The sequence below is a fragment of the Bos taurus genome, chromosome 26, assembly GCF_002263795.3.
Source record: "Bos taurus isolate L1 Dominette 01449 registration number 42190680 breed Hereford chromosome 26, ARS-UCD2.0, whole genome shotgun sequence".
Lineage (NCBI taxonomy): Eukaryota > Metazoa > Chordata > Mammalia > Artiodactyla > Bovidae > Bos > Bos taurus.
In genome coordinates this window covers 32,001,655-32,026,071 of record NC_037353.1, presented here as the reverse complement: position 1 = coordinate 32,026,071, position 24,417 = coordinate 32,001,655, and the positions used below count along the sequence as shown (strand labels likewise).

The following is a 24,417-nucleotide window of genomic DNA, read 5'->3' as shown; positions in this document are numbered from 1 at the left end:
ATCCTTGGTGATCCAGTGGTTAAGAATCTGCCTTCCAATGCTGGGGACACAGGTTCAAACCCTCATTGGAGACCTAAGATCCCACATACCAGGGGGCAACGAAGCCCACACATCACAACTATAGAAGCCTGCATGCCTCAACAAAGAAATGAAGACCCAGTGCAGCCAAAAAAAAAAAAAAAATTTTTTTAAGAGGACAGGGTGGTTAAAAAAAAAAAAAGATACTATAAAATATTTACCATGGTGAGCCAATGTTGCTTGCTATCAGTCTTATTGTGTCCCTACTGATGAGGCTACTGCCTCTAGGAGAATCATGGAAACTCATTGATTTGATGGCAAAGACTGGCTAACACTTATGACAAAAGTCCAGCTTGGTGACAGTGGTCCTTCCTGCTGATCACAAGCCCCAAACACTTAGGTTGGGGGTTTGTACGGAGCTCAGCTTATACAGGCACTGATAGAAAATGTCCTCTAAAGATACCAGAATTGGGTTGTCTGTACATTTCTCTATATTCAAAATGCTTCTCGTTTAATTTTCTTACTAACAGAAAACATCAGAAGTCATTATCAAACACTAACCAGTTGCCAGCACCAACCCCATGTTCTAGAGAATGCAAGGACAACAATAACAAAAGGCTAAACTCTGCTTCCTGCTTCAAGATGCTCACCTCTTAGATAGGAAATGAGATCTATATGAACTCTTAGGTCAAAAATCCCAAAGCAGCACAGAATCAGGGCGAGCCTTGGGTCCCCCTTTAAGCACCACCGGGGGTTTAGTTGCTAAGTCATGTCCAACTATTGCAATCCCATGGACTGTAGCCTACCAGGCTCTTCTGTCCATGGGATTCTCCAGGTGAGAATACTGGAGTGGGTTACCATTTCCTTATCCAGGGGATCTTCCCGACCCAGGAATTGAACCTGGGTCTCCTGCATTGCAGGCAGATTCTTTACTGACTGAGCTATGAGGGAAGCCCTAAGCATCACGGAGGAAATTAAGAAAGCTGTTTCCTCAAGAGAAGACTGGGCCATAACAAGAAGAAGAGAGGATACTTTTGCGGAGTGCCTCCTAAGTGCCAGCCACCAAAACGCACATGCCCCATTGGGATACTTTCTTCAGTCCCTTTTAGAGATGAGAAAACTAAGTTTCAGAGAAGTTGAATGACTGGATCAAAGTCATCAGATACTCAGAGAGTGCCCCAGGATACCAGTTCGCATCTGACCTATAACTTTTTGTTATTCTCCCTATTACAGGAGGCCATATATGGTAGCACTGAGAATGTGGAGGGGTCTGCAGACAGAGCTGGGATTTTAGTTCATCTAAATGTGTGATTTGTGCAAATTATTTTATCTTCTTATGCCTGTTTTCTCAGATACAAAATATATCTCCTGACGGAAGCCATTGGTAACATTTCCAGAGCCCTTGTAATGGAGAAGAGGTGTTGAATATCACATTATAGTGGGTTGAAGGGTGATTTGAAGTGTGTAGACTGGGGGTTAGCAAACTACAGCCAAATCTGGCCCACTACCTGTGTCTGTAAATAAAGTCTTATTGGAACACACAGACACTAATATGTCTCATGACAACATCTGTCTCATGATGTTTTGAGAATTAAATGACCTAATCCTTGCTTAGCACACAGGTGGCACTCATAAGTGTTGGCCATGATATTGAATATGATGATGCCAGGGCATCCCCCTTCATGCCAGGGTACTCTCCTCTGCGCTGCCACCTTAAGACAGCTCTGAGACCTGAAGACTAGAATCCTGAGGCCAAAGCGGCACCTGAGAAGGTAGGCTTAGTGGCCTTGGGGGCAGGGGGGAGATTGGGGCAAAAGCTTGGACGAACACTTCCCAGGGCCAGCACATCCCACCCACCAGCTTGTCGGTTTCCCTGCTCAGAATGGACTCTTAGAAACAACTGTCCTTATAGCCGAGCTCACCATGTTCAGCCCCATCATGCTCTGCCTAAGGGCTTATTCTGGCTGGAGGGGCAGGGGAGGCTCCTACACTGAGGAGCCTGAAGCAGGTAGATGTCGCCTCCAGCTTCCTCGCTTCCTGGAGCAGGGCAGGTCTGAAGCACGGATGGCCTCTACTATGCACCAGAGGTCTCCGCAGGACTGAATTCCAGGTGCCCACAGGTAATCAGCTAACATGTCCTTCCTTATTCCCTTTCCTCTCTCACACCCCCACTTTCCTACTTGTGCTTCCTGAGATCACGTGAATCCCAGTTTCCAGGTCTGCTTCAGTGGGAACCCAGCTCACTAGCTCAGCACACATATCTAGGTTAGGTCACCACATTATCCATCTCTTAGTCTTATAATGACAGCCCTGGGACTTTTTTTTTTTTTTTCTTCATTTCCCCATCTAGAAAGTGGAATTGGTATTGCCCTCTTCACCATTGTGAGGTTCAAAATACTTTGGATGTTTAAAGGACCTGACATGATGCTAGTTTCTATCTTTTTTTAGGCTGAGTGCTAACAACTGTTACTTTTGAACTCTTGAGAGTCCCTTGGACAGCAAGGAGATCAACCCAGTCAATCCTAAAGGAACTCAATGCTGAATATTCATTGGAAGGACTGATGCTGAAGCTCCAACACTTTGCCCACCTAATGCGAAGAGTGGAATTGTTGGAAAAGACCCTGATGATGGGAAAGATTGAGGGCAGGAGGAGAAGGGGGCACAGAGGATGAGATGGTTGGATCGCATCAGTGATTCAATGGACGTGACTTGGAGCAAACTCCAGGAGATGGTGAAGGACAGGGAAGCCTGGCATGCTGCAGTCCACAGAGTTACAAAGAATCAGACATGACTTAGCAACTGAGCAGCTTGTTACTCAAACCCCCAGTCTGCTGATAACAGGGACTGGAGCTACATCAGCATCACCAGCCAGTTCACTGGTTTTTCAGCATCACCTTGTTCTCCACTGGTCCCAGCTCCACCATCAACCTGACCACCTGCTCAGGTCGGTGTCCTCACACCCTCAGTTACCTGGATGCTCTTCTCAGCAGAAGACTGAAGGAAGCAGTCAATTTCTCTAATAACTCTGAACTAAGGAATGTTTAATCTGAGGATGTGAAAAGAAAATGGATTTCCTGAATCAGCAAAGATTTATGCTAAACAACCTTTTTATGAAATGACCTACCAAGAAAGGAGTCTCCCTGTAGCACTTTAAGAGGTTTCTTGAGGGAGGAGAGAAGAGTCATATTCTGTCTCATTAGCTGACTCTAAATACTGAGGAAAGTGTCCCAAGCTGCCAGCTGGACTCTAAGTAAAGTGCAAAACAGCTCTTTGTAAAGTCCTATCACATATCACTGACCCATTTAGAAAATATTTATTGAGCACCTACCACAAGCCTGGACAGGCTCTGAACTAGGTAACAGGGAGAGGGTACTGAAAAAATGACCAGAACAACAATAAGACCACAAAGTCTCTGCCCTTATGAAGCTTTACATTCTGTGTTGTTTATTGCTTCATAACAAGTGGCACCAAAACTTCATGGCTTAAAGCAATAACCATTTTCCCTAAATTCTGCAGGTTAGCAATTTGGGTAGGGCTCACTTGGCCTGTTCTGCCTTTCTCATCTGGGGTCACTCATACAACTGTAATCATTAGGGACCTCAATTAGGACTAAGCTGGCTTGACTCCCATCTGGAAGGTGGTGCTAGTTACCAGCTGCTTTGTCTAGAGGGCTTCAGTGGGAATGACTTCTGTCTGTTCTACCTGTCCACTCTTCCTCCACTAGACTAGCCTTTGAAGGTCCACAGTGTGGTGTCTGTAACATCTGTGGATCGAAGTCAGTCACAAGGCCAGCCCAGAGATAAGGATTACTCCATCTCTGGATGGAAGATGCTTCAAAGATACAATGGCGTGGATACAGTTTGAGGAAGAATGTGTGGCCATTTTATTGCAATCTACTGGGTACTGGAATGGGTGAGACAATATATAACAATGCTCATCATAATAGACACTCTGTGGTCATTTCACAATATATACAAATATCAAAACATTATGTTGTACACCTGAAGCTGTCAACTATATCTAAAAATAATAATAACAAGAACCCACAGTGCTTAGAAGTTCTCAATGCTGTCTCCACATAAGAATTACCTGGAGAGCTTTTCAAAAAACTACCAGACCCTCCAGCATAGACCCATTAAGTCAAGGATTAAAACTTGGGATTCCACATGATTAGCCAGCTTCCCAAATGAGAGTTAGACTATAAAGAAGGCTGAGCACTGAAGAATTGATGCTTTCAAACTGTGGTGCTGGAGAAGACTCTTCAGAGTCCCTTGGACTGCAAGAAGATCAAACCAGCCAATCCCAAAGGAAATCAACACTGAATATTCATTGGGAGGACTGATGCTAAAGCTGAAGCTCCAATACTTTGGTCACCTGATGTGCAGTGCCAAATCATTGGAAAAGACTCTGATGCTGGGAAAGATTGAGGGCAGGAAGAGAAGGGGCTGACAGAGGATAAGATGGTTGGACGGCATCACCGACTCAATGCACATGAATTTGAGTGATCTCTGGGAGATAGTGAAGGACAGGGAAGCCTGGTGTGCGGCAGTTCATGGGGTCTCAAAGAGCCAGACACGACTTAGTGAATGAATGACAAGAGGAACCTAGAGCAGTGAGAGAATGGTTAAGATGTAGACACTGAGGAAAGACTCTCTCTAAAGAGGAAACCGAGCTAAGACCCAACTGAATCAAGAAAAGCCCCTGAACCTTGGTGCCATTTAAACAGGAGAGGGAAGCAAGTGAAAAGACTCTTGAGGCCAGAGGCAGGGAGGAGGCTGTAGTGGCAGGAGCAGATGTGGAGGAAGACACATTGCAGGAATGGTCCAGACCATGCAGGCAGTGCCTGGAAAGAATGTTCTGTTCACTTTCCCAGAGTCAAGGTCTTACGGTTGATCTGGTTTATCTGTCATCTCGCTTGGGTTTTGTAGAGAGGCAAAGCAATAAATAACTGATTGAATATTCTGCTTACAGAAGGGCACACAACTTTTAAAAAGTCTTTTTTAAAAAGAACTCACTAATTCTCCTGCAGTTTTTAGGAAAATAGGAAACAAAGCTGGAGAGGTAGGGAATGTGGGATGGGAGAAAACAACCACACACACACAAAAAGCATTGCTTCAGAGAAGACAAGTGTGGGGAATAAAGGAACTCAACAGTGAGCACTCACCGGCAGCAGGTTCTTCATTTGCAGGAGTAAATGACAGCCGTGGTCCCAAGTCCCACAGCTGATTAAGAGCTGAGAGAGATAAGGACACGGGGTCCCAGATCCTGCTTTCCTCCTCTGTCCTTGCTTGCCACTCCCCTTCCTCTCAGTCTGTCCTGGCTGGTGCACATTTAGGAACCACCAGAGGGGTCTTCAGCCTCTTACCTCCACCCTCTTCTCCAATAAAGCATCTAAGTAGCTACGAGTCCTTGGGAGAAACCGGCTTAGTGTGGAGTTGTTACTTCACACACCTCCATGTGTCTGTACAGGAGACAGCTGCATCTGACCCCACCGTGGAGCCACCTTAGGACATAAGGGGAAACTTCCCTGGTGGTCCAGTGGTGAAGAATCCCCCTGCCAATACAGGGGACATGGGCTTGGCCCCTGGTCCAGGAAGACCCCAAATGGCTCAGGGCAACTAAGCCTATGTGTTACAACCAGTGGAGCCCACACACTCTAGAGCCCATGTTTGCAGCAACAGAAGCCAACAAAATGAAAATGCTGTGCACCACAACTAGAGAAAGCTCGCTCACAGCAACAAAGACTCAGCACAGCCAATGAGTAAATAGATGATATGAAGAAAAAAAAAAAAAATGTAAGGGGGATGTGGTGTGGCCAGTGTCAGTGTTTCCAGCAAGAAGGAAGAGTCCCAGGGAAAAGAAAACTCAGGTGCAAACAGAATTTTAACCCACTAAGTGAAAAATGGTCAGTGTCCCCCCACTCCCCAGAAGCTATGTGGCTGGAGATTCCACCAACCCTTTTCCTGCTCCTACAGGATCCAAGTCAGCCACCAAGTTTTCCCTGCACTGAGAGCTGCCAGCCCACAGCCTTCCCCAGGCCAGGCCCTCCCTGAGGCTCTGAAGGAGAATTAAGCAGGAGGAAGAGGGCTGTTCAATAGGCAGAATCGCAGAGACCCCTCCAAACCCAGTGAATCAGAGTCCATGGAGCCAGGACCTTGACCTGCTCATTTTTAAACCAGCTCCCCAGGTAATGCTGTTGCCAGTTAATAGTCACAAGTTTAAATGAAAACTTAAATGAAATTCTCAACCCTCCCAGCAACCAAGTGAATTTCTCTCTTATCAGCCTGAAAGGAGACCCCTGACCCCAAACCCTTTTCCAAAAACCCCTCCCTTTTCCACTAAATAGGAGGCCCCAGAGCAAGACTGTGAGGCTCAACTTAGGCAGAAAGAGGATATTTCCCCAAGGAGGTGCCTTCAATAAGCTTGAAAAACAATTTACTTTGCAGCCCACACAGCCTGCAGGAGTCTCCTAGCTCTCCGTGGATTAAAAGGATCTTGCGAAACTCAAATAAGGAGCCCCCCACCACGACCTGGGGTCTTAGCTGGTTTAAACCCACTGCCATCAGTCTGGACGTTGACACTGTTGCTGGAAATCCTAGGTCACAGTTCTGCGAGAGGAGAGAAGCAGGGCCCAGGCTTGGCACATTTCTTGTAGATGAGGAGGTTTGGCCCAAGCTAGTTCTGTTGGAGACAGAATTTAATTAAACGGGGTGTCGTGTCGTGATGGGGGGAAGAAGGGGTGAAGGAAGAGAAGGACATTGAGACAGGCAGCCAGCGGGGCTGCCCTGATCCACTTCCTGGGCAACCCAGCTCTGTTGAGTCTTTCTGTCTCTCCACTTCTCCCTTCTCTTTCTCCCCCTTTCCTTTGCCCTCTTCTCTTTTTACTTCTCTCTTCTTGTCTCTCCCCCCCTTCCCTTTCCCTTCAATTTTCAGCAAACATTTACCAGGTGCTCCCTCTGTGAGCAGCCCTGTGGATAGCCCTGAAGTGATGCAACCACACCATCAGGGGTCTCTAAAAGCTCCCAGCTCACAGGGAAGATCCAAAGAATAGGCAAATGTGTTCAGTTATAAGTGGTAAGGCAGGGACACCTAAACCAGGCACCTATCCAGGCTGCAACTTAAGAAAGTGGTGTCTGAGCAGACATTGAAGTGAAAGTGAAGTCGCTCAGTCGTGTCTGACTCTGCAACCCTGTGGGTTATAGCCTACCATGCTCCTCCGTCCATGGGATTTTCCAGGCAAGAGTACTGGAGTGAGTTGCCATTTCCTTAATGTCTGAGCAGACATTAGGGAGGTGAATGTGCAGCAGGGTAGCAAAGTGCAGGAGTGGGGGGGGGGGGGGGGTGGAGAGCGCTCCAGGCTAGGATAAGTTCCTGATTCAAGAGAAACATGTCAGGGACTTCCCTGGTGGTCCAGGGCCTAAGATTCTGTATTCCCAAAGCAGGGCGCCCCAGTTCAATCCCTGGTCAGGGAACTAGATCCCAAGTGCTAAAACTAAGACCTAACACAGTCAAATAAATAAGCAAAGAAATAGCATCCCTGAGGGGATGTGAGGAGCCAGGACTGCCATGCGTGGTTGTGCAGGTTGCATTCTGCACAGGACACCAGGTCCCAGAGCCACCCTGGAGCAAGGACCTTTCTTTCTCACAGTGAGCCTCCTGTGTTTGTCTCCTATATTGACAGAAACGGCATGCCAGATTCTTCCACTGTTACTCTTCTCCATGATATGCTGGCAAAAGATTGGGACAAGACCAGTAAAGCAGGAGAGTCGAGCATCTTTCTCTGCTTGTTCTGGGAAGTGCATGATATCCTTGGCCTCTACCCAGCCTGAGGCTCACCAGATCTGACCAAGTCTGGAATTTCTTCCCCAGCACTTTGTCTCTACTGCTATGTCTGGTTCCTCCCTTTCTTCAGATGAGTCTCTCTTCCCTGAAGTCACCCACGCCCTTGGATTGGACTGCATGGAAATGTTTTATTTCCCAATGATTCCCAGCCAACATTTACCTAGTGATGCCTCATTACCATTTAGAGAACAACCTTCATGATGTGCATCAGGAATCATCGGTTATTCTCTCCCTTCAGGAAAAAGAGGCATTTAATATATTAGTCTTTTCCAGAGTTTGGCTCCATCTCTGATCAAAAGCTCTTGAAACAGATGCACTTAAGAAATGTTTGCATACATTCCTAGTAATTAAAGCTCATTTAACTGGTCAGGGAGTTGACTCTCATCTGGGACAAAGATGGCTTCAAGATACCAACAATAACTTCCTTCACCCTCAGAAATAAAATAAAATCCTTTACCTTTCCTTTAGAGGAAAACTAAAGGTTGCCTCTGAACATCATTTCCATCACAGTTGAACCCCAGAACAGACTTCATTCTGACTGAAGTAGTATTGGCTCCATCTTGCCCATTAGAGTTCTTTGAAGGAAGGGTTACTTGGCAGTAACCTTCAGAATCTCACTCAGAAATAGGATTCTGAAAAATTTAGGAAAAGTAATATGTATTACTATCTTTGGGGAAGATGGCAAAGGTCATGAGGAAGGAGGCTCGGCATACGCAAAGGCGGGATCAAGCCTCAGGAGTCCCCCTGGAAATTCTTGAGCATCTACCCCCAAAACCAGAGTCTGCCTACTTTCTGCTTTGTGCTTTCACCTACACCTCTGACTTTAGGGGGGCGCTGTCCCCCACTACCTCTCTCTGAAAAAGAGTTAGCTTACAGCTCCAGTTAATAATTCCTGGGTGTGACAGTGCTTCAACCTACAAACTCCTTTGGAAATCCTCTAGCCTGCCTGAATAGGTTTTTCCAGCCACATGTGATTGTTCAGAGCCTCCCAACTGTGAGAGGCAGGAGATGTTCTAAACTGTCTAAACACAGATTTCTTTGAGTAGTTAAAAGATTGATTAGAAATTGTATTGGTGAAAGGTTTTTCACTTGTTGGGCCAATGTTTGCTGCTAAGTCTCCATATCCCTTACCTACTGTGTCCCTGGCAGTGTATTGATTAATATAATTGGTGTAAGTAGTAGCGTTAATGTTTGTAACCTGGGACCCTTGAGTTAATTCTTTTTTATTGTAGCCCACCACACCTTTGCCCTATAGGAAATCAACTTTAATGCTTTCGGAGGGTGGCGCCTGCCTAATCACCTTTAGAGAAAAATAAGTTTTCTGAAGAAAGGGTCTTAAAATGTTAACAGGCCTCTGGGCCAGAAGATGATGCAAATCACCTAAACTTTTGCATATGATAAGTTTGCAGGAAGAAAGCCTGGCTTACTGCATGACTCTACCCCTTCCCCCATTATCCTCTATGCATAACTTAAGGTATAAAAACTACTTTGAAAAATAAAGTGCGGGCCTTGTTAACGGAAACTTGGTCTCCCCATGTTGTTCTTTCTCTCACCTTCTGGCTGAATTATTCAGCCTCTCTCTTCCACTGAATTTCCTCACTGAGCTATCCTTATTTCAGCCTCTTTTTTCCACTGAATTTCCTCACTGAGCTATCCTTATTCTATTACTCTTTATATCCTTAATTAACGTTTAATTAAGCAGTTGTTTCCTGATCCTCACCAACGCCGTCCCCGCTTCGAATTCCCTGGATCCACCGGGGCTGGACCCCGGCAAGGAGACTTCATCTTCTTTGTATAGAAGAACCTATTTCTTTGCAAAAAGAATAAATGGGAGAAGAGACTCCGGGAGAAGAGACTCCTTTAGATTTTAAAATCTGCACTATCAGAAATGGCAGAAAAGAAAAGGTGCTTTTGCCCTGCAATGGGGATGTCTAATGAGAGAGGCATACTAATGCCAAGAGCCTGTCCCCAAGCATGGAGACATGCTAGAAGATACCATAGTCTCAAAGGCATGGCTGAAGGCCATAGACCCAGAGACTGCAAGACCTGGAGGGCTGTCCTGGTCAACTTCTCATTCTAGAGGTGAGGAAACTGGGGCTCAGTAAAGCTAAGTCACATAAGTACTCAATGGTAGTGCTGAGATGAGTCCCTAACCTGCTGCGAAGAACCTTCTCAGCACCAGTGTGCTCCCTAATTCGTTGCATTTTATCTCATTAATTTGTGAGGGCACAGCTCTTTGGGGATCCAGAGAAAGTAAATGGCATGGTCCCCATTCACAAATAGAAATAGCTTTTGATTCTTCTAATCATACTAAATTAATGTCATTACTGTTTTTGAGATAGGCCACTGACCTGATCTCTTTAGACTGTGTTGAACACAAAACCTTTCTTGTCTACAAAGAAATAAAATTAATTCACAACTACTGCTTCCTGAGCATTTACTAGAATTAGTGGGAGATGGTGGACATGGAGGACGTGAGCTGACAGAGAAAAGAGGTTCTTTCTTCTCCACACAATAGATCAGACACAGGATGTAGTAAATTGTGGGTTCAGACCTGTGTGTGTGTGTGATTTTAGGCTGGATTTTTATATCAGACAGACTGGACTCAAAGATTAACTCTGGTAAAATTTACTGTGTGATCTTGGCCAAAGTAAGTAACCTCTCTCAGCACCAACTTCTTCACATCTAAAGTGGGAATACCCTCATCACAGCTGACTTGGAACCTTGGTGTGAAGATGGAACAAGGCAGAGAATGTGAAGTTGCTGCATCTGAGGATAAAGGAGAGGTCAGTTCCTCATTTAGGAAGTAATTTTGATTAGAGAATGTGGAGAAAGGAGCTCTCTACTTTCTATTTTTCCATATTCTTTCAATTCTCCAGGATTAAGATGTTAGCAACTGTGAAACAGAAGGGAGAAGACAGGAAGGAGACTTTATTAAGGATGAAAAATGGCTGCGATTTTGAAAACAGTCTTGTTGACAGAATGTGAGTACATTTTCAGAATAATTAACAGGAAAGCCAGGACTGAGGAAATTAATTGCTGTTGATACAACTGAGGCTTCCTTCCCTGGTGGCTAAACTGGTAAAGAATCTGCCTACAATGCAAGAGACCTGGATTTGATCCGTGGGTTGGGAAGATCCCCCAGAGAAGGGAATGGCAACCCACTCCAATATCCTTGGCTGGAGAATGCCATGGACAGTGAAGCCTTGTGGGCTACAGTCCATGGGGCTGCAAAGAGTCAGACACGATTGACCAACTCACACACATTGATACAACTGCCTTCCAAGTGGCAACCTCAAAGCTGACACACGGTGAGGCCTCAATTTCTCAGATTCACAGAAGCACTTTGTCATGGAAGGCCTCTGTTGATAAGCTGCTCACTGCCTTGGGAGATGGAGGAGGTAGATCTGTCCATCATAACAAACTCTCCCAAAGATGGGAATGAATATTTCTAAGCCCCTAACACCCATTCAGCCTGTACTAGCTCCCTTTGCATGCACAAATTTAAATATTTTGTCAATTTTATAGATTAGGTATAATTAACTCTCTTTACTGATATTCAGAGAGCTTAACTTGCCTAAGGACACATGTGTGGAAATTGACATTTAGAACCCAAGTCTGCCTAACTCCAGAGCTTATGCTTTTTCCTCTCTATAAGACTGCATTCCGTGAAGTGAAGGGGATGTGAAGGGAGGCAGGCTTATGACAGTAGGTGCTAGGGTGACTTTTTTAATGTTATTTCAATTGTGCTAAATTTTAGAACCACCACTGATTGAGTAGTTCAGTGAATGGCAAGTTACTTAATGTGTCTAATGTGTACTTCAGTTTCTCCATCTGTAACTATTTTTGTGATTCTGAAAACATCATTTCCATCCTACAGGGTTGCTGAGAGATTTAGAACCAATAGACCCTATAGAACCACCTATCTTTATCCATGATGCTGCCAGATCTTACCTTCACTGAGTCAAGAATGAGCAGAGATGTCTATAGGATGGATATGTGTGTGTTGGAACAGACAGTATAAAACTCAAGTTCTATATTACTTCCTCTCCTTAGTGTCAACTCAGTCCTCATCACTAATCTGAGTTAAACCAGTGGAAGCAGTGACAGATTTTATTTTCTTGGGCTCCAAAGTCACTGCAGATGCTGACTGCAGCCATGAAATTAAAAGACGCTTGTTCCTTGGAAGGAAAGCTATGACAAACCTAGAAAGCATATTAAAAAGCAAAGACACCACCCCACTTACAAAGGTCCATATAGTCAAAGCTATGGTTTTTCTGGCAGTTTTGTATGGACATGAGAGTTGGACCATAAAGAAGGCCAAGCACCAAAGAACTGATGCTTTTGAACTGTGGTGCTGGGAAGACCCTTGAGAATCCCTTGGACAGCAAGGAGATCAAATCAGTCAATCCCAAAGGAAATCAACCCTCAATATTCATTGGAGGGGCTGATGCTGAAGCTCCAATACGTCAGCCACCTGGTAAGAAGAAATAACTCATTGGAAAAGAACCTGATGTTGTGGAAGATTGAAGTCAGAAGAAGAGGGCAGCAGAGGATGAAGTGATTAGATACCATCACCGACTCAATGGACATGAATTTGAGCAAACTCAGGGAGATAGTGCAGGACCGGGGAGGCTGGCATCCTGCAATCCATGGGGTCACAAAGTGTTGGCTAGGACTTAGCAACTAAACAACATGCTCCTCAGTCTTTTTTATCCAAGTTTTCTAGAGTCTCCTGACAGCAGGGGAACAGAAGAGCTGAATATGTGATGAGAGTTGGTTAAGACACAAGATCCAGGAGTTGTGAACTTGAAAAAAAATACAACCTTGAGTCTAGTTCTATGGAAACCACAGAGAGAAGCCCCAAATGGCAGGGGACTGCCGGTTCTAACTAGTGGAAGAAAACTTACAGCAGCTATGGTGGAATGAGAACAGCATGCACTCTGGATACTCCAAGTTCAAATCTCAACTTCAAGGTCATTGGCTGCATGGCCTTAGGCAAGGATTCTTCCAATGGGTAACCTTGCTCAGGGACTCCTTAATGGTCTGGCCAGAACTTCACTGTTGGTACTCTTTAGCCTTAATCCTCTTTTCTACCCTCTTCTTTCTCAGGTGTCAGCCCTGTATTGAGGTCTGAGGTCTCAATCTGCTCTCTGCTGCTCCTTCCTTCTTTATCCTTCCCAGTTGTTTCTTCCAACAAATCTCTTGTGTACATCTAATCCCATCTTGGTGTCTTATTCTCAGAGAACCTGAACTGACCCAGGTGGTGCCGGAAGTGATCTGAGAAAGCTGGGGATGGGCACAATCACTACCTAGCTGATAATGGGAATCTCATCCTGAGTGGGACATGAGATGTGAATAGTCCCTGGCAGAAGCTGGTGGCCCAACTGTTGAAGATTCATCGTGGTAACCTGAGAAAATGTCTTGATGGAGAAGGATGCCCTTGCTAGTGTAATAATCCAGGCACTTCAAAGATATGGGGGAACCAATACCTATAAGGACAGCAGAGTTGGCTAGATACCAACAAGTTGTACTGATATCCTGCTGGGGATGAAGAGAAACTAAAAGCGGCCAACAAATAGCTAAAGTTGAGTGTGAGAGTCAGAGGGACTATATGCAGAGGAAAAACGGACAATGATACTCAGAGTTTTGCCCTAAGCCTATATTAACTCTTTCCCTCTGTAATAATACAGTCTAAGGAGAGCTGGACTCTGGGGATATCCTACTGAATGTTACGCTGATCCATTACATTGATGTCATCACATTGACTGAGCAGTACAAGCAAGAAGTGATAGCAGTGCTAGAGGTGGTGGCAAGATATATTGCTAGGGATGATGGGAGATAAACCCTATGAATTTCAAAGGTCTTCCTTTTCAGAAAGGTTTCTAGGTGTCTAATGATCGAAAGTATACTTTTGGATTTCCCCTCAAAGTAAAAGACAAATGGCTTCATCTTGCATCCCCGACCACAAAGAAGCACAGCATCTGGTAGACCTCTTTGATTTCTAGAGAAAGTACATTCCACACCAAGCATATTGCTCCACCTGTAGACTGGATGACATGGAAAGATGCCAACTTTAAGTACAGCCAAAACAGGAAAGAGCCCTGCAGCACATCTAGGCTGCAATAAAAACATCCCTGTAAATTGAACCATATGGCCCCATGGACCCTGAGGGAATCAGATGTATCTATGTAGAGGGAAACATGCTGTGTGGATTTTATAGAAGGTATCAGTGGGAAAACCACAATCCAGGCCCTGGGGTTTGGGAACATGACATCCACAGGGAAACATACACATTAGGATAAACTATTCTCACATTACTGGGTCCTGGTAGAGATGGAATGTTTGACCATGGGGCACCAAATGACCATGTGTCCATAACTGCCCACTATGAGCTTATTATGCTAGTCCAATAAGTCATAGAGTCAGATAGATGCAGCAGCAGCCCATCCATAATACAGGAGTGATACGTCTTGGACTAAATCAGACAGAGCAGGACAAGCAGCACAAATAATCTGCATAGGCAGGTAGTCCAAAGTCCCACGTTACCTACCACAATTGGATAAGTGGCACCTCTAGTTGCACATATGGCCACAGAGAAGGTCCTATATAGCCAGCAAAAACCCAAGCTTAGATTCTAAGTGGGTCAACTTGGTATGTGGGTGCGTGCTAACAACGGGCAATTGCTACACTACAGGAGTGGCCTTGACAGACAGAAAAGAGTGAAAATTTTCTCATTGGGTGAAACTGTGATCAATGTACTTGGTTATCCACTTTGTGTGGAAAAAGAAGCAGCTCAAGATTAGGACATATTTCTTGGATGGCTGCTCAGAAACACAGAAGGGAAAAAATTGGAAAGATTGATAATAAGGATATCCATAGTAGAGATATGTGGATGGACCTCTTGGTGTGGAACCAAAGAAACCTGCATGTCACATTGAAGCCAAATAGAAAGCATTCACCATGGAAGAGGCACCGAGCATCCAAGTAGACAAATGACTCAGCCATTGACATCAGCCAGACCTCCACTCCAACCACCCCAGACCTGGGATGATGGGCACATGAACAGAGTGGCCTTGAGAGCAGAGGTAGAGGTCACACATGGGCCCAACATGAGAGTCTCCCACTAAGGCATCCCTTTTTTGTAACTTTTTCTTTGGCTGGGGTATGCAGGATTGGCATCAGCATGCAGGGTCTTAGCTCCCCAGCCAGGGATGGAAGCCATGCCCCCTGCAGCGGAAGCACGGAGTTCTAACCAGTGGACAACCAGGGAAGTTCCAGTGTAGCCCTTTTAATCCACTCCCATGACACTTCATATGTCGCCTGTGCTGCACTTACCACAGTCATAACTAAACCGTCCCCAAATGGAGACTGGGGTGGAGGATCCCCTTCTGGACTAGACATTTCACAGTGTTTCTTTGTGCAACTGAGAAAGCCTTTATGCAGAGGCATTTGTTATTTTCCTTATTCCAGCAGGCCCCAAAGGTTTCCATCTGAAAGGAGGAAAGAATCATAATTGGATTTACTAACTGCCGGAAAGGAAGGACTGTGCAGCTTACAGGTACTTTAGAAGTTACTTTTTTCCTTTCATAACTTGAGAATGTACAGTCCTTGAGAACAAATAATGTCCTCAGAGATGGAGGTATGCATGTGGATCCACACCTATGAAGTTAATTAAGCAGATGTATTTGCAAACCATCCTGCCAGGAAAAGCATGAAGGAAGATATCATCTGTCCCCACCCAAGCCTGTGAGTCCAAGAGCCTCTAGTTTCCTTCCCTTCCCATTCCATCCTGGAATGCCAGCAGGTATCTCCATTTGTCCCACCAAGTTTCTAGCAAACCATTCCTGATACAAGGACTCAGGCTTTGGAAATTCTACCATAAGACAGAGGCAACTAAGTTGCCAATCACCTAACATTAAGAGGAGTGGAGTTCCTCATAGGAAAAGATAGGGAAAGAGTAGGAATCCAAGAGCAGAGAAACAGAGGGAAGAACTGGAACCCCTTTAGGAAGGGGCTTCCCTAGTGGCTCAGACAGTAAAGAATCCACCTGCAATGCAGGAGACTTGTTTCAATCCCTGGATCAGGAAGATCCCCTGGAGGAGGAAATAGTGACCCACTCCAGTATTCTTGCCTGGAGAATTCCTTGGACAGAGGAGCCTGGTGGTCCATGGGGTCACAAAGAGTTGGACATGACTGAGTGACTAACACTTTCACTTCACTTGCCTTTAAAGCTACTTTTCATTGGAGTTTTGAAAACCTATTCAGCACATAACTTATTTTTTTCCTTCTGTGTATTGTTTTTGTTTTGTTTTAAATACATATTTTATTGGAAATATACATGCCAGAACATATTTCCCTAATTATACAACACAATTAATTTTATTACAATGAATATACCTCTGTAACTCCAACTCCCGTGTTAAAGTCAGACACTCTTCCCATATCACCTATCAGTCACAACCCATCCCTCCCCTTGAAAGTAACCACTGATCTGGCCTCCTGAAAGCATAGAAGAATTCATACAAGCCCTCAATCCCATGGAAAATAAGAAAAACTTGACAGGCTTGTTGCAAAAGTCATACATTTAAAGGCATTCAAGAACTGCAGAAACCATGAAGACTGGAAGGAGTGAAATTCAAAGGGGTCATACATGGCAGAGTTGAGCTAGGTTTTGCAGCTGCCCCTGAGGACACTGGCAAATTCTGGGTGTTGGCCAGAGGCTGGTAACTTGGATTTGACCCAGGAAGAGGGCTGATGCTGAGACAAGTGCAGGAAAACTGGTGGGACAGAGCCTGGGGCAGACATACAAGGAGGGAGTGACAGAAATGGAACACCGAGGGGCTTCAAACACATGACATTTTTCTACTGAAATATCTACTGAATTTTGAAGATGAATAAAGCAGGGATAGAAAGACCTGAACCTCAAATCAGAAAAGCACAGTGGAATTCGCCGTAGCCTGTCACTGCCTGGGAGACAAAAAGTCACTCTGGGGAAGGGTCCTGAGAAATATGGACAGGAGTAGAAAGTCCTTGTTATGGGCTGAATTACTCTCAGCCGTTCAGTCATGTCTGACTCTTTGCAATCCCATGGCCTATAGCCCGTCAGGTTCCTCTGTCATCAATGATAGAGTGGACTGGGTTGCCACCTCCTGCTCCAGGGGATCTTCCTGACCCAGTGATCGAACATGAGTCTCTTTCATCTCCTGTATTGGCAGGTAGATTCTCTACCACCAGTGTAATCTGGAAAACCCCATGGGCTGAATTACACCCTCCTAAAATTCATATGTTCAAGTTGTAGCCTCTAGTACCATAGAATGCAACTGTATTTGGATATGGGGTCTTTGAATAGGTAATTAAGTTAAAATAAGGTCATTTGGGGAGCCCTAATTGAATGTGACTGGTGTTTAATTTTTTTTTCTTTTTTTTGCCATGCCTTGAAGCAAGGGGGATCTTCATTCCCCAACCAGGGATCGAACCCATGCCCCCTGCATTGGAAGTGTGGAATCTTAACCACTGGGCTACCAGGAAAGTCCTGTAACTGGTGTTTTTATAAGTAGAGGAAATTAGGAGACAGACATATTCAGAGGGAAGACCATGTGAAGAAACAGTGAGAAAGCAGCCATTTATGTGCCAAGGAGAGTGGCCTCAGAAGAAACCAACACTGCTAACACATTCATCTGAGACTCACAGACTCCAGAATTGTGACCAAAAAAGTGATTTCTTATTTAAGTCACCCAGTCTGCGGTACTCTATTATGGCAGCCTTGGCAAGGCAACACTGATTATCTGCAACTGCTTTTCCCAGAGTACTTACTTATCTGGACACCTCTACAGTCTGCAAATCCAGCCTTGGTATCTGGCAGAGGGACACTTCTGTGGGACAGATAAACTAGTAGAATAAGTCTTGGTGGTTATTATTAGGCCAAAGTGACAAAGTCTAAGACTCAAGGAGCCTCAAACTACTACCAGTCTACTTGTTAGTAGACATGCCAAGTCTGAAGCTTCAAAGGTGGGGAATCAAAATGCCAAGACACAAATCTCCAGAGAGTGGAGTAAAATTTTCTGCCATTAATGAGTTGAAGAAAAGTTAGGCTCTTGATTGAAATTCCTGATAGGAAGAAATCAGACTGAGGCTTAGACTTAACAAAACTAACCCAGCTTGAACTCTGTGACCTGTGGCTAAATTAAGTAGATTAGCACCCCGCTATTTGCCTATCAAAGGAAAGGGTAAATTTACCTGTCAAAGACAATGTCATCTAGAATTATACAGTATTTTAAGATATTTAATTAAAATTTACTGTGGATGTAGAAATAGAATCATGTAACCAATAGCAAAGGGGAAAAATAAATTATAAAAGTAGATCCATAGATGATTCAGAATCACTCAATCCTCATTATTTGTCATAGTTCTGTTCTATAAATCTGCCATGAACACTGAGTGCTGAATACTAAACTGTTTCTCCAAGTGAAAACATGCAGATAGGTTCTTTTCCAGCCTCTGGTAATTTTTTTCAATCAAAAATGCCTTTTACATTATTTGGTTTGATGGACAATAGTCCTATAAAAAGAGCCAGCCTCAGGGGCATTGAAAACTTGCTCTTCCATGGAACTCTTTTCCTGTATAAGATTTAGCAAGTGTCTTAAAATTCTTTCACAGCCTCATTATCTACAGAACTTCTTCGCCTACAAATTTGACATTTTTCATGCCACATTGCCTTTTGAAAGGTGTGAGCCACCAGGAGCAGCCAAGTGTTTCATATCTAGCTAATTGTTACACCCTGAGTAACATGATGGTAAATTTCATTGGTATCTAGCATCACAATAGTGCTATACTTTTTCACTACACTTTTGAATACACAATTTTAGCTGCTTTTCCATCATGTACTACACATATTATGCCCAAAGTTTGTACCACACACCTATTTTTTCCATGAGGTACATCACAGCCTTTTTTCACTTAGAAACACAGGACAGCACCTTAGCATTATGCTTGGGGATCATTTGAAACTGCTAAGTCACCAAATAAAGCACAAAAGCACAAAAATAAATGTAGCAAGTAAATCACAAAAAGTACACTTGCTTACAGTATGAGAGATAAAACAAAAAGTCAGAGCACTACCTTTTTCTACTTTATCTGGGAGTATGTGCACCAAATGACTCAAACATTTCACCCCTCTGCACATATCCACAAATGACTATGAAAGTGCTGTGAGTATTGATTGGTGGGTTACAAATAAAGTTTAGAAAGTAAGCAGGTTCACAGAAGAAATCCACAAATAATGAGATGTACTTTCTGGGTGTGAGCAAAGACTTCAAAATAACTATCATTAATATGTTCAAAAGTATAAAGAAAAAAAGAACAGAAAAGGAATATAATTTCATCAGAGAATAGGAATCAATTAAAAAAAGAACCAAGTGTACATAAAATTGGAAACTTGAGGAATAGATTTAACAGAATACTGGATCCAGAGAAGATAGACTCATTTAACTGGAAGAAAGAAAAAAACAGGACAAATACCAAGCATAGTGGACATGTGAGGAACCTCAAAGTCAGATTGACAAAAGTGAAAGACAAAGAGAAAATCTTGAACGTAGAAAGAGAAAAAAGCATTACCTCCAAAGGAGTATTAAATTTTACAGCTGCCTATGTAATGGCAACTATGGAAATCATGATTCAATTGAATAATATGTTTAAAGTTCTGAAACATGATGATAATAATCCTGACTTCTACTACCATAGATTTTTTTTTTTTGGTTGCTTCCAGCTTGTAGTTAATATGCAAATTACTGCCATGAACACACTTAACTGTGTCTTTTGGTGCCACATTTACACGGAGTACGTTTGAGCAGTGGAATTGCTAAATCATGAAATAGGCAGATGCTGTGAACTAAAATGTGTGCCCCTCAAATTCATGTGTTGAAGCTACTGTACTGAAGATGCAGCCATTAAAGAGCTAATTAAGGTTAAGTGAGTTTATAAGATGTGTTCTGATAGAACTGGTGCCATTATATGAAGAGCAAGAGATAGCCAAGTTCTCTCTCCACCCTGTGAGGACACAGCAAGAAGGTAGCCATCAACAAGCCAGGAAAATCTATTATCAAAACTGAAAACAGAACGGCAGTCACAAAATCCAGCTTCGAATCAACCTAATTTCTGACTGAATTAAGATGATCTGCTCTGATGTTAACTATCAGTCTGAGGGAAATCAAATTCTTTCTGGAGGAAGATATCTAGAGTCGCAGAACATCCCTACAATTTTTCACACAAAATGTCTGACAAAAAAAATTACTAACACCAAGAGACTAAACCAAATGACCAAAAAAAAAAAAAAAAAGCCCAAATGACCAAAACCTAAGAGAAAAAAAATAATATAAGTTTACCATGAGATCCAAATATTAGAATTATCATAGTATTTGAACAATCCTGATTAATATGTTCAAAACTTAGATGAAAAGATAAAATTTTATAATTTCTAATCTATAAAGAACTAGAAAATTTTTAAAGAATCAGATGGAAATTCTGAAACTGGAAAATACAATAACTGAAATTAAGAACTCAGCAGATACAGCGAGAATATAAATTAGCACAGTCACTATAGAAAATAGTATGGAAGTACCTCAAAAAATTAAAATAGAACTATTATGTCACCCAGCAATTCTACTTCTAGCTATCGGAAAAAACAAAAACTCTATCGTGAACAGATACCTGCACCACCATGATCACTGCGGCCTTGTTTACAATACTGACGTGAAAACAACATAAATGTCCATCAACAGATGAATGGATAAAGACAATTTGGCATTCATATACAATTGAATATTACTGAGCCATTAAAAAGAAAAGGAATTCTGCCATTTGAGACAATATGGACCTTGACAGCATTATGCTAAGTGAAATAAGTCAGACACAGGAAGCCAAACACTGTATGATCTCACTTATATGTCAACTCTAAAAAAAAAAAAAGTTACATGATACAGTAAGTATATAATTACTGATATTTCTGGATTTATATTTACCTTTCCCACCTATTTCAAGTCTCTTTTCCTTTCCTATCTTACATTGTTTAGGATTAACCAAGTGTTTATTCACAATTCTGTTTCCCTTCTTTATTAGCTTCTTAGTTGTGCTTCTTTTGTCAATTTTGAGTGGTTATTCTGTCCAGATATTCTAATTATCCTTGGCTTCTTACATTCCAAGTTGTTCTTTTTATCACTTTCTAGGTGATGATGTATATATATATGGTGTGTGTGTGTGTGTAAAATCTCCACAATACATTATTATTGTATTGTAGTTAGCACTCATTTAGATTTACTACTTTCCTGATAGCTCAGTTGGTAAAGAATCTGCCTGCAATGCTGGAGACTTGGGTTTGATCCCTGGGTTGGGAAGATCCCCTGGAGAAGGGAAAGGCTCCCCACTCCAGTATTCTGGCCTGGAGAATTCCATGGACAGTATAATCCATGGGGTCACAAAGAGTCGGATACAACTGAGCAAATTTCACTTCATGTCACCAACCATTTTTAGGGATATTTTTTCTGGTTGTTGAATTTTAGGTTGGCAGTTATTATCCCTTAGCACTATGAAAATATTATTCTGGTCTCAATGAGGCAGGAAACACAGCGCAGACCCAAAGACCACTTCCTCATACATAGACATTATGCAAAAGGCACCTTCCTGTTTTGCACTTAATGAGATCGTGAACGCGGAGAAAAGGCATCAGCAACAAGAACATAAATTAAACTCTGGTTAAACTTTGTGACACCTGAAAAGGGGAACCCTACCCATTAAACCCCCGCATAGCACTGCTGAGCACGGCAGAGCACGGCAGTAGAAGCAACCAGGCTGCGGATGCCTGCTGAACAACTTCCGTACCTGGTACTTGACTAGGAGAGGAAAACTGAAGGGAAAATGGCTTTTAGAGCACATGTACTATGGTTTCAGGAGCCCAATGCTCAAGAAAGAAGGCTGATATAAACAGGTGAAATCATAGTCTTGCCTCCACTTTCCAATTAAGGAATATTCTACCCCTAATCTAAGAAACCCCCACCCAATCAAGGAATTGAAATAAAAAGGGGCTCAGAAAACACATAAGGATGTGTCTCACTGAGAAAGATCCTCACTCTTCTCTGAGTGCATTCTTTGAGAAGTTTTGGCCTTTTAATAAACTGCTTGTTTCTCTCTATGCCTTCCTCTCTGTATCTTACTCCTTTGTGTAGAGCAAGAACTTTGACCTTTAATTTAGATTTAGCCTGCCCAGCATCACTAGGTCCCTCAAGCAGGCTCCCCCACTACCCCCACCATGGGCACACACCCATGTGTTGTTCCTGCCCCTTGCTCTCATCCTCTGCCTTTCATTTCCCAGCTGCCAAGATCCTGGAAGCTTTGCAGCCCAGCAAAGAAGGGCAATCCATTGAGAACAGTCTGTAGAGTATCAAGCGATATCCAGATTACCTGTGAAACAGGACAGAAGGGGGAGGGCACAACCTTTAAAAGAGTGGCATAGCATTGAGGATATGACATAACGGGTTAGAATGAATTAGGCTCAAAATGGTGAAAGATTCATCTTCCAGTAGACCTTAATTTAAGCCTCATTATGCTCTGTACTCAGTCGCTCAGTCATGTCTAACTCTTTGTGGTTCCATGGACTGTAGCCCGCAAGACTCCACTGCCCATGGAATTTTCCAGGCAAAAATACTGGAATGGGGTTCCATTTCCTATTCCAGGGAATCTTCCTTACCCAGGGCTCAAACCTGCCTCTCTTGCATCTCCTGTATTGGCAGGCAGGTTCTTTACCACCTGGGAAGTCCAAGCCTCATTATACACACATTGTAATAGATTAGCATGCTAAACAACACACTCACAGGGGCCATGATAGCTTCAAGGCTAACCAAAAAAGGCCAAGAAGCAGGCAGTAGCCCAATTCCTGGAAATCCCCATCCCTTCCCCAAGGTAGTTGGAATAATCCTCCCCCTCATTAACCTATGAAATTACCCAGCCCACAAAAACTATCCGCCCTGTATTTTGAGGACTCTCACATTTTGAGATAGCCCACACTCTGTCTGTGGAGTGTGTTCCTCTCCAAGCCCTCTTGTCTTTTGAGACAGACTGCATTCTGTCTCTGGAGAGTATACCACTCTAAATAAATCCACTTCTTACCCATTACTTTTTTTCTTACAGACTTCTTTCTGCAACAAGACATACAGAACCTGAGCTTCATTAAGTCCTGGATTCAGGTGTGTGATTTCAATTAAAAGACAGTGAGTTCAAGTCCCAACCTGAGTTAGGCAGTTTCACCTGCACTCTGCCTGTCCCGTACCTTAACCTCGGGTTCCTCCATAGGGACAAGATGGCAAAGTAGAAGGATTGAGCTCAATCCTCGTGAGCACACCAAAAGTACAACTAATTGCTGAACAACCATCAATAAAAAGACCAGAACCTACCAAAAATATATTCTACATCCAAAGACATAAAGAAGAAACCCAATGAAATGGTAAGAGGAATGCACGCAGGATATAATCAAACCTTATGCTCCCCAGGTGGGCAACCCACATACTGGAAAACAATTACATCACAGAAGTTCTCCCACAAGAGAGTTCTGAACCTCACAGCAGGTTCCCCAACCTGGAGGGTCTGATATCAGGAAGAGGAACCCCCAGAACATGTGGCTCTGAAGCCAATGGGGCTTGAGCACAGGAGCTCCACTGGACTGGGGGAAACAGACTCTACTCTTGGAGGGTGTATGCCAGGTCTTGGGTGCACTGAGACCCACAGCAAAAGCACTGACCTCAGGAAAGCCTGGGCCAGACCTACCTGCTGGTCTTGGAGCGTCTTCTGGAAGGCAGGGTGGCTGTGGCTCACTGTGGGGACAGTGACACTGGCAGCAGAGGTCCTGGGTGATAGTCATCAGCTTTAGCTTTCCAGGAGGCTCCAGTGCTGGGACACCTTGGGCCAAACAACAAACAAGACAGGAATACAGCCTCACCCAGCAGCAGACAGCTTGCCCAAAGACTCTCTGAGATAGCCCTCTAGAAATGCCCCTTGACCTGGCTGGCCCTGCTCACCAGATAGCCAAGACACCGCTCCACCCACCAATGAGTGGTATTGGTCACTCCCACCGGGAAGCCCACACAAGCCTCTAGACCAGCCTTCCCAACCAGGGGGCCTACATCAGCAGGAAGGAAATTACAATCTGGGCAGCCCAATGAACTGAGTCTACAAAAGCAGACCAGAACCTTCCTGGGGAGTGTACAGCTGGGACACATAGGTCATCCCCCACAGAGAGCCAGTTCTCCAGGGTCAAGAAACATAAATAACCTTCTATGTACATAAAAATACATAAATTAGAAAAAAGATAACACAGCAGAAGAATATGTTTCAGAAGAATGATCAAGATGAAAATATTATTCTGTTTTGGGGGGACTTTCATTGTTTCAGTAGACACATTTGCTGTCATGCTTTGTTGATCCTAAACGGTGACTTTTTCCTGATCACATTTAATATTTTCTGTTTCCTTTAGTCTTCAGTGGTTTTTCACTGTCTTTTATCTATAACATG

At 43.6% G+C, this 24,417-nt stretch overlaps 1 long non-coding RNA gene across 1 annotated transcript in view; it reads right to left on the bottom strand.

Moving 5' to 3' along the window:
- The window catches only part of LOC100847832 (uncharacterized), a 97,558-nt gene that overhangs the window by 58,296 nt on the left and 14,845 nt on the right, over positions 1–24,417 (bottom strand). The window contains exon 4 of the long non-coding RNA XR_009493004.1: positions 23,674–23,805. This is a non-coding gene — a long non-coding RNA (uncharacterized lncRNA). The remainder of the gene's footprint in view (positions 1–23,673; positions 23,806–24,417) is intronic.